At 47.2% G+C, this 11,830-nt stretch overlaps 1 non-coding gene across 1 annotated transcript; it reads left to right on the top strand.

The window, feature by feature from the left end:
* The first annotated feature begins 5,309 nt into the window (after positions 1 to 5,309).
* Positions 5,310 to 5,416, top strand: LOC118652846. Its single transcript, XR_004966714.1, has one exon. It is a non-coding gene; the product is annotated as a U6 spliceosomal RNA (small nuclear RNA).
* The last annotated feature ends 6,414 nt before the right edge of the window (positions 5,417 to 11,830 follow it).

Genomic DNA, 11,830 nt, shown 5'->3' with positions numbered 1-11,830 from the left:
TGTTGATTTTAATCTGCATCCTTTCCCTGTATAAACTGTAACCATCTGTATATCAGCTTTTCTGAATCCGTGAGTCCTTCTAGCCCAGCAGTTGTCAACCTGTGGGTCGCGACCTCTTTGGGCGTCGAACGACCCTTTCACAGGGGTCGCCTAAGACCATCCCGCATATCAGATATTGACATGACGATTCATAACAGTAGCAACATTACAATTATGAAGTAGCAACGAAAATAATTTTATGGTTGGGTCACAACATGAGGAACTGTATTTAAAGGGCCAGAAGGTTGAGAACCACTGTTCTAGCCAATCGTGGAGCCTGGGGTGGTTTGTGGACCCAACACAAGGAGATTAAAGGATTCAACGATATAACTTATGTAAAACCCTCCACACAGGCTGCTTTCTTTTTCATCCTAGTGGATAAGGAAAGGGAGCGGGTCCTGGAATGAACATCTCCTCTTCAATTACCGTAGACTCCGAATAAGAATAAGTGCTACCTTGTTATCAGGCCCTGAGAGCAGGAGCTGCAGGCTGCCTTGTCCCAGCTGCTGTTTCTATTTGTTTTGATGCAAAGAGCCCAAGTTAGGAGACCTCATTTGGTCCAGAAGACCCTCCCAGAAGAAGCAGCATAGGGCGGGCCTGCCTTTCATTTGCTCTTGCCCTCTCCTTTGTGGTTGTGGGGCCAGGATGCAATTAGCTCTGTGACGGGAGAGGGACAGAACAGGAAAGGGCTTGGGCTGGAACATGTTGCTCAACACCAAGCCTTTCAAGATGGTCCTCCTCAGCATCTTTAGAATTCTTCCTCTTTGGGGACTGGTGCTTCTACAGAGCAGAGTCCACAGGGAAAAGGTAGGGCACACTCCACTGGCCCTGGCTGGAGCCCCTGCCTTGTCCCTGACTCAGGAGCGGCTAGACCAGCATGTCAAACTCATGGCCCGCGGGCCGCATGTGGCCCACAATGAACATTTTTGGGTCCCAGCCAATATAACAGTATGTAAGAAATGTTTTAATAAAAATTTCGTAACTTAATTTTTATAACATCCTGTTATACATAATTATTAATAATAAACTACAACGTTCACTAATGACTGATTACTATCATCGTGTTGCATTCATTTCCCTTATGTGCAGGCGCACCATTTCTCTCACTAATACTAGCAGCGAATATGTCAGCAGCTGATTGCCTCGTCATTAGTCTTGGACTGACTTGTTTGGTGTGCGCAACAGGAAATATTTCGCTTTTGGAGAACAAGAAAAATAGGTTTATTTACATTACACTTATTAATTTGTGCAGTTATTCAGTGTCTGGTAAGTTAATGTTCAAGAAAAAATATTAATTTTTATTGAAACGTTCTATTATTTTATGTTAACGATGACTCATTCATTTCAGCCCTTTGTATTCAGCATGGCTGTCAAAATAAACCTATGTTTCTATGAAAATTGAAGCTTTTATTTTGGGAGCCCACATATACTTACACCTTGTTTATTTGGCCCGTGCTAGCCTTTGAGTTTGACACGCTTGTGCTAGAGACTAGCCCAGTGATGGCGAACCTTTTGAGCTCGGTGTGTCAGCATTTTGAAAAACCCTAACTTAACTCTGGTGCCGTGTCACATATAGAAATTTTTTGATATTTGCAACCATAGTAAAACAAAGATGTATATTTTTGATATTTATTTTATATATTTAAATGCTATTTAACAAAGAAAAATCAACCAAAAAAATGAGTTCGCGTGTCACCTCTGACACGCGTGTCATAGGTTCGCCATCACTGGACTAGACGAAGCCCCTGGCAAGCAGCAGAGGAAGCCACGGGTCCCCGGGCATCCCATGCGGTACAGGCTGGAGTCGCACCAGTGCTCAGCTGAGGTGGGTGGGCACCCCAGGGAGAACAGCACGATGGGGGCCCATGGTGAGGCTGGTGAGGCCCTTGGCCAACGTGGAAGGCCTCTCACAGGCCCCCGGCCTATGCAGACTCTGGACTTTCCTCTGAGACCAAACCAGGTCGCCTACCAGCTAGTCAGAGCCACTGTGGTTGACCGCCGGCAACTCCACCTGGCTGGCTCCCACCTACAGGGAAACAAATACGGAGCTGTCTGCGACAAAGTCATTTCAAAACCACCCACATCCATGGCGAGGAGAAATGGGAAGAGCTGTCGGTGCTCATTGGATTCCAATAGGGGAGTCATTGTAACCTTCCTATGGAGCACCAGGCTTCACAGGGGCCTGGTGGGAGGACACATCGTGCTGAGGCCTGGGTCTGACTTCATGCTGGGCTTGCCTGCTGTGCAAGTCCAGTCTGGCTCTGGGCGTGGGTCTCGGGGGAGCCCGGCTTGCTGCCTTGGGAGGCTTGGAGCTCCTCCTTGGACTGTAACTCTTTTCTACTCCTCTGCTGTATTGAAGTGGGGGGAACTGGGCTGTGTCACAAATAAATCATTTTCTTGTTAAATTAAAAAATAATCCTTCGCCAAAACCGGTTTGGCTCAGTGGATAGAGCGTCGGCCTGCGGACTGAAGGGTCCCAGGTTCGATTCCGGTCAAGGGCATGTACCTGGGTTGCGGGCATATCCCCAGTGGGAGATGTGCAGGAGGCAGCTGATCGATGTTTCTCTCTCATCGATGTTTCTAACTCTCTATCTCTCTCCCTTTCTCTCTGTAAAAAATCAATAAAATATATTTAAAAAAAAAAAAATAATCCTTCACACAGTGCCTGGAACGCAGGAAATGTGAAATGGACGAGATTCATTTCCCCTGAGCCTCACTCCTCTCCTCTGCAAAATGGGGTCACAATCGCCCTGCACTCTTGGGGTTGGGGTGCTTGTAACTTGGGGTGAAGAAGCTCTTCCCAAACAAGGGAGGAAGAGGAAGAGCCGTAAGGGAGGAGATGAGGTTTATTAAAACGGAAAAACGTTTGTAGGACAGAAGACACCACAAACGCGCTTTAAGGACGAGTACAGCAGGCGTTACACACAGGAATTCTAATGTCCACCCACAGCTGAGAACACGCCGAGCCCACGAGGGATCCTCAGGGAAGCGCAGCCCACACCCCCCATGCCAGTCTTCACACCCCACACCTCCAGAGAGCAGCTTGCCAGGAAGCATGCCCATCTCAAACAAGGGGTGCCAGGGAGTAGCCCCATCTCAAACAAGGGGTGCCAGGGAGTAGCCCCATCTCAAACAAAGGGGCGGCTCACAGATCCTGCGAAGACCACCTGCAAGTTGCTGGGAGAAAGACTGAAAGCCTAAAAAAGTGGATGTGAGAGAACCCGAGATGGCGGCATAGGGAAACACCTGAAATTGCTGCCTCGCACAACCACTGCAAAACTACAACTAAAAGACAAAATGGACATCATCCAGAACCACAGGAAGGCTGGCTGAGTGGAAATTCTACAACTAGAAGGAAAGAGAAAAGCACACTGAGACTCAGAGGAGGTGCGGAAGTGCAGAGGTACGGAGGCGCACGCAGAGAGGGCTGGCAACTGAGGACGCGGCTGTCTTTTTCAATCAGGAGGGAGACACAGATCCCGACTGCTCTGAACTCCAGTTCTGGGCAAGTCTCTGGGGACCCAGACTCATACGGGGAGAAACTGGATTGTCTGGCATTGGGCGAAACTCGAGGGCAGCTTTCTCTCAGAGGTGCTTGCAGCGATTACTGCGGGACACTGAGACCCGAGGCCTCTTAGGGTATGACTAAGAATCAGACATAGCTGTTTGCTCCGCCCTGTTGATTCCCGGAGACCCTGCCCCACCCAAGCTGTGTGCAGAGGCTTTTGCATATGAATGGCGTGGCCCTTTTGCAATCTAAAATTACCTAACAAACTGCAGCTGCGTCAGAGAGACCCAGAACTTCCAAAAGAAGGCCCAAGGCCCCACAGCAGCTTGCACTGCTTCACAGCTGGGCCTCATCTGGGCACCTCCAAACCCCAAACAAGGAAGAAGATTCTGCAGATCTCTCCATAGCTCCTGCTGGGTAGCCTCAGGCAGAGGCTAAATTAGCAGCTAGAGCCAGTGTACCCAGTGGTCAGAGTGGGACCATCCAGATTATAACTCCTCAGATCCATAAGGGACACACTCAGGGGGCAGACTCAGTGAGCACCAAAGCCCCACTGAAGCAAGTCTTGCCCCATATGGGTGTCGCCAGCACAGAAGTTCTCCCACCATAGACACAGCTGATTCTCACAGCCAATTGGCCTGGAGGTCAATTCCTCCCAGTGATACCAACTACAATCAAGGCTTAACTACAACAAGACTGTGCACAAAGCCCACAAAGGGGTGCACCAAGAGAGTCCACAGGTAATTGGGGAGGCTGAGCCACTGGGCCCAATAGGACACCTAGCACAGAAAGCCACTCTATCAACACAGGGAAGCATAAAAAATGCAGAGACAAAGAAACAGGTCACAAATGACAGAAATGGAGGAAAGCAAACTACTGGATATAGAGTTCAAAATCATGGTTATAAGGTTTTTTAAGAATTTTCTAGAAACCACCAATAAATTTAGTGAGACCCTTGAGGATATGGAAAAAGGACCAACTATAAATTAAGCATACACTGACTGAAATAAAGAATAATATACCGAGTTCCAACAGCAGACTAGAGGATCGCAAGAATCAAGTCAAAGATTTGAAATACGAAGAAGCAAAAAACACCGAACCAGAAAAGCAAAAAGAAAAAAGAATCCAAAAATATAAAGATAGTGTAAGGAGTTTCTTGGACAACTTCAAGCATACCAACATCCGAATTATAGGGGTGCCAGAAGAAGAGAGAGAGCAAGATATTGAAAACCTATTTGAAGAAATAATGATAGAAAACTTCCCCTACCTGGTAAAAGAAATAGACTTACAAGTCCAAGAAGCGCAGAGAACCCCAAACAAAAGGAATCCAAAGAGGACCACACCAAGACACATCATAATTAAATGCCAAGAGCAAAAGACAAAGAGAGAATCTTAAAAGCAGCAAGAGAAACACAGTTAGTTACCTACAAGGGAGTACCCATACTACTGTCAGCTGATTTCTCAGCAGAAACTATACAGGCCAGAAGGGAGTAGCAAGAAATATTCAAAGTGGTGAATAGCAAGAACCTACAACCAAGATTACCCAGCAAAGCTATCATTCAGAATTGAAGGTCAGATAAAGAGCTTCACAGATAAGGAAAAGCTAAAGAAGTTCATCACCACCAAACCAGTATTATATGAAATGCTGAAAGGTATTCTTTAAGAAGAGAAAGAAGAAGAAAAAGGTAAAGATAAAAATTATGAACAACAAATACATATCTATCAACACGTGAATCTAAAAATCAAGTGAATAAAAAATCTGGTGCTCGCTTCAGCCGCACATATACTAAAATTGGAATGATACAGAGAAGATTAGCATGGCCCCTGTGCAAGGATGACACACAAATTTGTGAAACGTTCCATATTTTTTCAGAAAGGATATATGCACCCCTATGTTCATAGCAGCACAATTTACAATAGCTAAGATTTGGAAACAGCCTAAGTGCCCATCAGCAGATGAATGGATTAAAAAACTTTGGCACGTCTACACAATGGAATACTATGCTGCTGTAAAAAGGAAGGAACTCCTACCATTTGCAACAGCATGGTTGGAGCTGGAGAGCATTATGCTAAGTGAAATAAGCCAGTCAGAGAAAGATAAATATCACATGCTCTCACTCATTTGTGGATTATAAGGAACACCATAAACTGATGAGCAAAAACAGATGTAGAGACAGAGAAGCATCGATCAGATACTCAAAACTCAGAGGGAAGGTAAGGGAGGGTGGGGGTGAGGGGGAGAGATCAACCAAAGGACTTGTATGCATGCATATAAGCATAAGCGATGGATGTGGACAACAGGGGGTGAGGGTGAGGGCAGGATTGGGGGGATGAGGGGACATTGGGGGGGATAAGAACACATCTGTAGTATCTTAATCAATAAAGGGAAAAAAATCTGATGAACAGAATAAACTGGTGAATATAATAGAATCAGGGGCATAGAAAGGGAGTGGACTGACAATTCTCGGGGGAAAAGGGATGTGGGGGTGCGGGAAGAGACTGGACAAAAATCGTACACCTATGGATGAGGTCAGTAGGGGAGGGGTAAGGGCAGAGGGTGGGGTATGGGAACTGGGTGGAGGGGAGCTATGGTGGGGAAAAAGAGGAACAACTGTAATAATCTGAACAATAAAGATTTAATAAAGGCCCTCTGAAAACTCAAAAAAAAAAAAAAGAAAGTGGATGTGGTGCATTAAATGATGGTCCCCACATATGTCCACATTGCAACCCCCAAACTGGCCAATCTTATTGACACGGCAAAAGGACTTTGCAGATGTGATGAACTTAAGGATTTTGAAATGGGGAGCTTTTCCTGGATTCTCCATCCAGCTGGGCCCTAAATGCCACCCACGGGGTCCTCACTGCAGGGAGGCGGGAGAGCTGATCACTGTAGCAGCTGGAAAGATGGCGCTGGAGAAAGAATTCCACACCCTAATCCCTGGAACACGTGTTGCCTAATTTGGCATGAGGGTCTTTGCAGATGTCTTCAATTTAAGGAACTAAAGATGAGCCATCTAGGCCCTGGCTGGGTAGCTCAGTTGATTAGACCGTTGTCCCCATATGCCAAGGTTGTGGGTTTGACCCCTGGTCAGGGCACATCCAAGAATCAGCTAATGAGTGAATAAATCAAATTTGTGTTTTTCTCTCTCTCAGTTAAAAAGAAAAGATGAGTCCAGCTGGTGTTGCTCGGTGGTTGAGCACCGATCTATGAATCAGGAGGTCACCGTTCAATTCCCAGTCAGGACATGTGGGCTCAATCCCCAGTGTGGGGCGTGCCGGAGGCAGCCGGTTAATGATTCTCTCTCATCATTGATATTTCTCTTTGTCTTCTTTTTCCTTCCTGTCTGAAGTAAATTTTTTAAACAAAATTTTTAATGATGAGATCAGCCTGCATTATTCAGGTGTCCTTAAAAGAGACTGAAGAGAAGGCACAGATACACAGAGGAGAAGGTATGTGAAGATGGAGACAGAGATTACAGCGATGCAGCCACAAGCCCAGGAATGTGTGGAGCCATCAGAATCTGTATGAGACAAGGAAAATCCCCCCCCCCTGAACCTCTGAAGGGAGGCCAACAGTGCCACATCTTGGTTTTCAGCCCGGAACTGCAAGTGAATACATGTGTATTGTCTTAGCCACCACGGTTTGGGTAATTTGTCAACAGCAGCCACAGGAAACTAATACAATGGATAAGAGACTTGAACAGATATAATTAGTATCTTTGCCAAACAAAACAATAAGAATAGCCAATAAGCATATACAAAGATGCTCGACATCATTGTTCATCGGAGAAAGAGAGATACCACTGCCTACTTACCAGAACGGTCAAAATTCCAAAGAAAGAGAAGAAAATAAGTTGACTGTCCATATGGAGCGTTGTCAGGACAGGGAGCTACCGGGACTTGCATGCTTGGTGCTTGGGAGGGGAGGGGAGGGAGGGAGGAGGAGGAGGAGAATGTCATCGAACTCACTTTAAAAGGCACCGGCAGTTTCTCCTAGGATAACGCCCTATTGTCTGTCCTATAACTAGGCAATCCCACGCCTATTCTCAGGGAAACAAGTGCAGCGCACGCTGATACCCACAATGCCTGTGGAGACTGGCTGGGCAGCGAGGTAAGGTCATCACTGCAGTGATGATGAAGTAGCCTACCCTGTCCATGTTGGCAGGGCGAAGCAGAAGTGCTGATTCCTATGCACAGCAAACCACTCCCCATGATTTTTTTTTTTAATCTTTTTTAAATATATTTTATTGATTTTTTTTTTCTTAACAGAGAGGAAGGGAGAGGGATTGAGAGTTAGAAACATTGATGAGAGAGAAACATCTAACAGCTGCCTCCTACACACCTCCTACTGGGGATGTGCCCGCAACCAAGGTACATGCCCTTGACCGGAATCAAACCTGGGACCCTTCAGTCCGCAGGCCGACGTTCTATCATTGAGCCAAACCGGTTAGGGCTCCCCATGATTTCTTAAAGAAAGTGACTGCTTTTCCCCTTTGTAATCAATTTGAACACTATGCTGGCAAAGTATATCGCGTGAAACCAAAGGTGGTCAATCCACTATTTGCTATTCCGCTGCTTTTCTTTCCCCCTCCCTTTGCTTTCCTGTCCTCCTATACAATAGCAATAGGTATACCCTTCCGGTTTCTGTCTCCTCCTGACCTGTTTCCTGTTTTTGTAAAACAGAGAAAGTAACTGTACCTATTTTACAAGACTGCTGAGAGGACAGTGAGATAGATAATGCACAGGAAAGAGCTTGGTAAAGTGGAAAAACAACAACAAATGCAACGCCCAGCACAGCCTTCTGCCAGGATGGTCCTAGCAGCTTTGCTCATAACAGCCAAGCCTGGGGACCACCTGCGTGCAGATCATTCAGCCGGTAAAACAGTGTGTGTGGTCAGCAGTGGAATACTACACAGCAACGAAAAAGAATACTTGATTGCTACACAGAACACAGATGGATCTCTCAGATATTATACTGAGCAAAAGAAGCCATGCCCTCCCGCCCCCCCCACGCAAATAAAAAAGATCATTCCATCCCTGGCTCAGTTGATTGGAGTGTCGTCCCATACAGGTTCAGTTCCCAGTCAGGGCACATACATAGGCTTCAGGTGCAATCCCCAGTCAGGGTGAGTACAGGAAGCAACCAATTGATGTTTCTCTCTCCCTCCATCCCCCTTTTCTCTCTCTCCCCCTTCCTGTCTCTCTGAAAATCAATTTAAAGCCCTAGCCAGTTTGGCTCAGTGGATAGAGAATTGGCCCGCACACTGAAGGGTCCTGGATTCGATTCCAGACAAGGGCACATACCTTGATTGCAGGCTTGATCCCTGGAAACAAAACATATCCTTGGGTGAGTATTCAAACAAAACAAAACAAAAACACATTCCATACGAGTCTGTTGATACTAAGTCCAGGACCAGGCAAATGTTATCTACAGATAGATTTCAGAATAGTGGTTTACGTGGGAAGGGTGCCGTCTGGGAAAAAGCAGGCGGCAGCTTCTGGGCCCTGGAATGCCCTCCGTCTCCACCTGGGTGCTAGTTACACGTGTTTTAGTCCTTTGTAAGGAGTCACTGAGCCACATAAAGTGCAGTTTACACACTTCACTGTATTGGTTTTTAATATATTTTTATTGATTTCAGAGAGGAAGGGAGAGGGAGAGAGAGATAGAAACATCAATGATGAGAGGGAATCATTGATCGGCTGCCTCCTGCACGCCTCCTACTGGGCATCGAGCCCACAACCCGGGCATATGTACTTTACCAGAATTGAACCCGGAACCCTTCAGTCCACAGGCCGACGCTCTATTCACTGATCCAAACCGGCTAGGTCTATCTGTAGTTTTTCTTTATGAAACGAAATGTAATAAAATAGGAAATAGACTGCACATATTAAGGGATTTAGTGAAACTTCTAATGATATATATAAACACATACAACATATAATGTACAATGTGATGTTACATACTACATAAAATATATTTTTATAGTCCATTATATACTACTAGAGGCCCGGTGCATGAAATTCATGCACTGGGGTGGGGGGGTGGTGTCTCTCAGTCCAAACCTGCACCCTCTCCAATCTGGGACCCCTCGGGGAATATCCGACTGCTGGTTTAGGCCCCCTGTGGGATAAAGCCTAAACTGGCAGCTGGACATCCCTCTCAGAATCCAGGCTGCTGGCTCCCAACCACTTGCCTGACTGCCTGCCTGATCACCCCCTAACCACTTCCGTGCCAGCTTGATCGAAAACTAACTGCTCCCCTCCTGGCCTGGTCCCCCCCAACTGCCCTCCCCTGCTGACCTGGTCACCTCCAACTGCCCTCCCCTGCCAGCCTGGTCACCCCCAACTGCTCTCCCCTGACAGCCTGGTTGCCCCTAACTATTCTCTCCTGTAGGACTGGTTGCCCCCAATTTCCCTCCCCTGCTGGCTTGGTCACCCCCAACTGCCCTCCCCTGCTGGCCTGGTCACCCCCAACTGCCCTTCCCTGTAGGCCTGGTTGCCCCTAACTGACCTCCCCGGCAGGCCTGGTCACCCACAGCTGCCCTCCCTCTGCCGGCCATCTTGTGCCCACATGGAGGCAGCCATCTTGTGTGAGGGCATGATGGTCAATTTGCATATTACCTCTTTATTATATGTCACATAATGCACTAATTATGCAGTGTTGGAAATACATATTGAGGGAAAACTGTGGATTATATAAACATTGCACATATGGCCCTGGCCGGTTTGGCTCAGTGGATGGAGGGTCGGCCTGCAGACTGAAGGGTCCCAGGTTCGATTCCGGTCAAGGGCATGTACCTTGGTTGCAGACACATCCCCAGTGGGGGGTGTGCAGGAGGCAGCTGATCGATGTTTCTCTCTCATCGATGTTTCTAACTCTCTCTCTCTTGCCCTTCCTGTTAAAAAAAAATCAATACAATATATTTTTTAAAAAACTGTGTGTATGTGTGGATTATATAACTGGTTCCTGGAAATGGAGATGGAGACTGAGGCCTGTGTGCAGTGGGTGTACCTTGGAGCCTCCGGGGACAGCAGCTGTGGGTGGGGCTGGAGGAGGCAGGACTGGGCAGGGAGAGCTGAGGTGAATGCAGTCCCAACAGTCTATCTGATGGGGCACCTAGAGCTGGCATGACCTCCAGTTGTGCCAAGGGGGCTGGCTTTTGTGCTCTGACCCCCTCACTCACCCCCCTCTCCCCTTACTTCCTCTTTTCCAGGGGTCGGTAAACTCTTTATGTAAAGGGCTAGATAGTAAATATTTTTGTCTTTCAGGCCATATGATATCTAGAGCAAATACTCAACTCTGCCATTGAAAAATATATAAACGAATGAGCGTGGCTGTGGACACTGGATTTGGCCTCAGGGCCTTGGTCCACTAACCCCTGCTCTATCCTGGTAACAACCTCCTGCTGTTCCAGGAACAGGCCAATCCCATACCTGCCTCAGAGCCTCCGTCCATACTAATAGCCCTTTCTGACTCCCAGGCAGCTGCCTTTGGGCTCATCTCAAATGTGGCTTCCTCCAAGACCCCCTCATCTGAATTGGCCATCCCCATTACTCCTGAACTCTGACACTGGGTTAGTTCTTGACTTCTTTACTGTCCCTTTCCCCGCACCAGATGTCAGCCCATAATGGTGAAAGGATTTGAGAATCGGGAGAGGCAGGTTAGGGGAAGGGGGTCCATAGGAGAGGAATGCATACGTGATGGGCAGAGACAGCCCCAAGGCCCGATTGTTTACAAGAATGTTACAAGATAAGGAAGAAGGAGAGGGGGGCGCCCGCTGAGCTTTGAAACTTTGAAACTGAGCCCACGCAGGGAAAGGGGGAACGTGACCAATTAGGAAAGCTCGGGGGACATAAAATAAGGAAGGGTCCAATTAGAAAGTGGAATGAACGGACCAAGAAGCTCCCAGCATTTATAAACTGGTAGACAAAGAGATGAAAAGGACTAGGTTCTCCCCATTTTAGAGGGAGCAGGTTTTCTCCATTTGGGGAGTCTCCCCAGGGGGAGTTTGTATGTGCTCGTCATGAACTTCCACATTTTTGCTTAAAATCTTTTAGTCCGCGAATTTATTCTTCAAGCTTCGTGAGAACCATGCAATGAGAGGCCGAGCCTGCCATTCCACGTGTCAACAGCGGGGACTTTGTCTTGTTCTCCATTAATTCTCAGCGGCTGGAACGGGGCATGGTAGGTGCTCAGTAAACATTTGTTTAATGTGAGGGTAGATTTCTCCTCTCTGTCCTTGGGGCTGAGGGACCCAGCCTAGCCACTCAGCATCACAGTGG

Source organism: Myotis myotis, unplaced genomic scaffold, assembly GCF_014108235.1.
Source record: "Myotis myotis isolate mMyoMyo1 unplaced genomic scaffold, mMyoMyo1.p scaffold_m19_p_34, whole genome shotgun sequence".
In the NCBI taxonomy this organism is placed as follows: domain Eukaryota; kingdom Metazoa; phylum Chordata; class Mammalia; order Chiroptera; family Vespertilionidae; genus Myotis; species Myotis myotis.
Note: the sequence above shows the minus strand (reverse complement) of the source record. Positions and strands in the feature narration are given on the sequence as shown.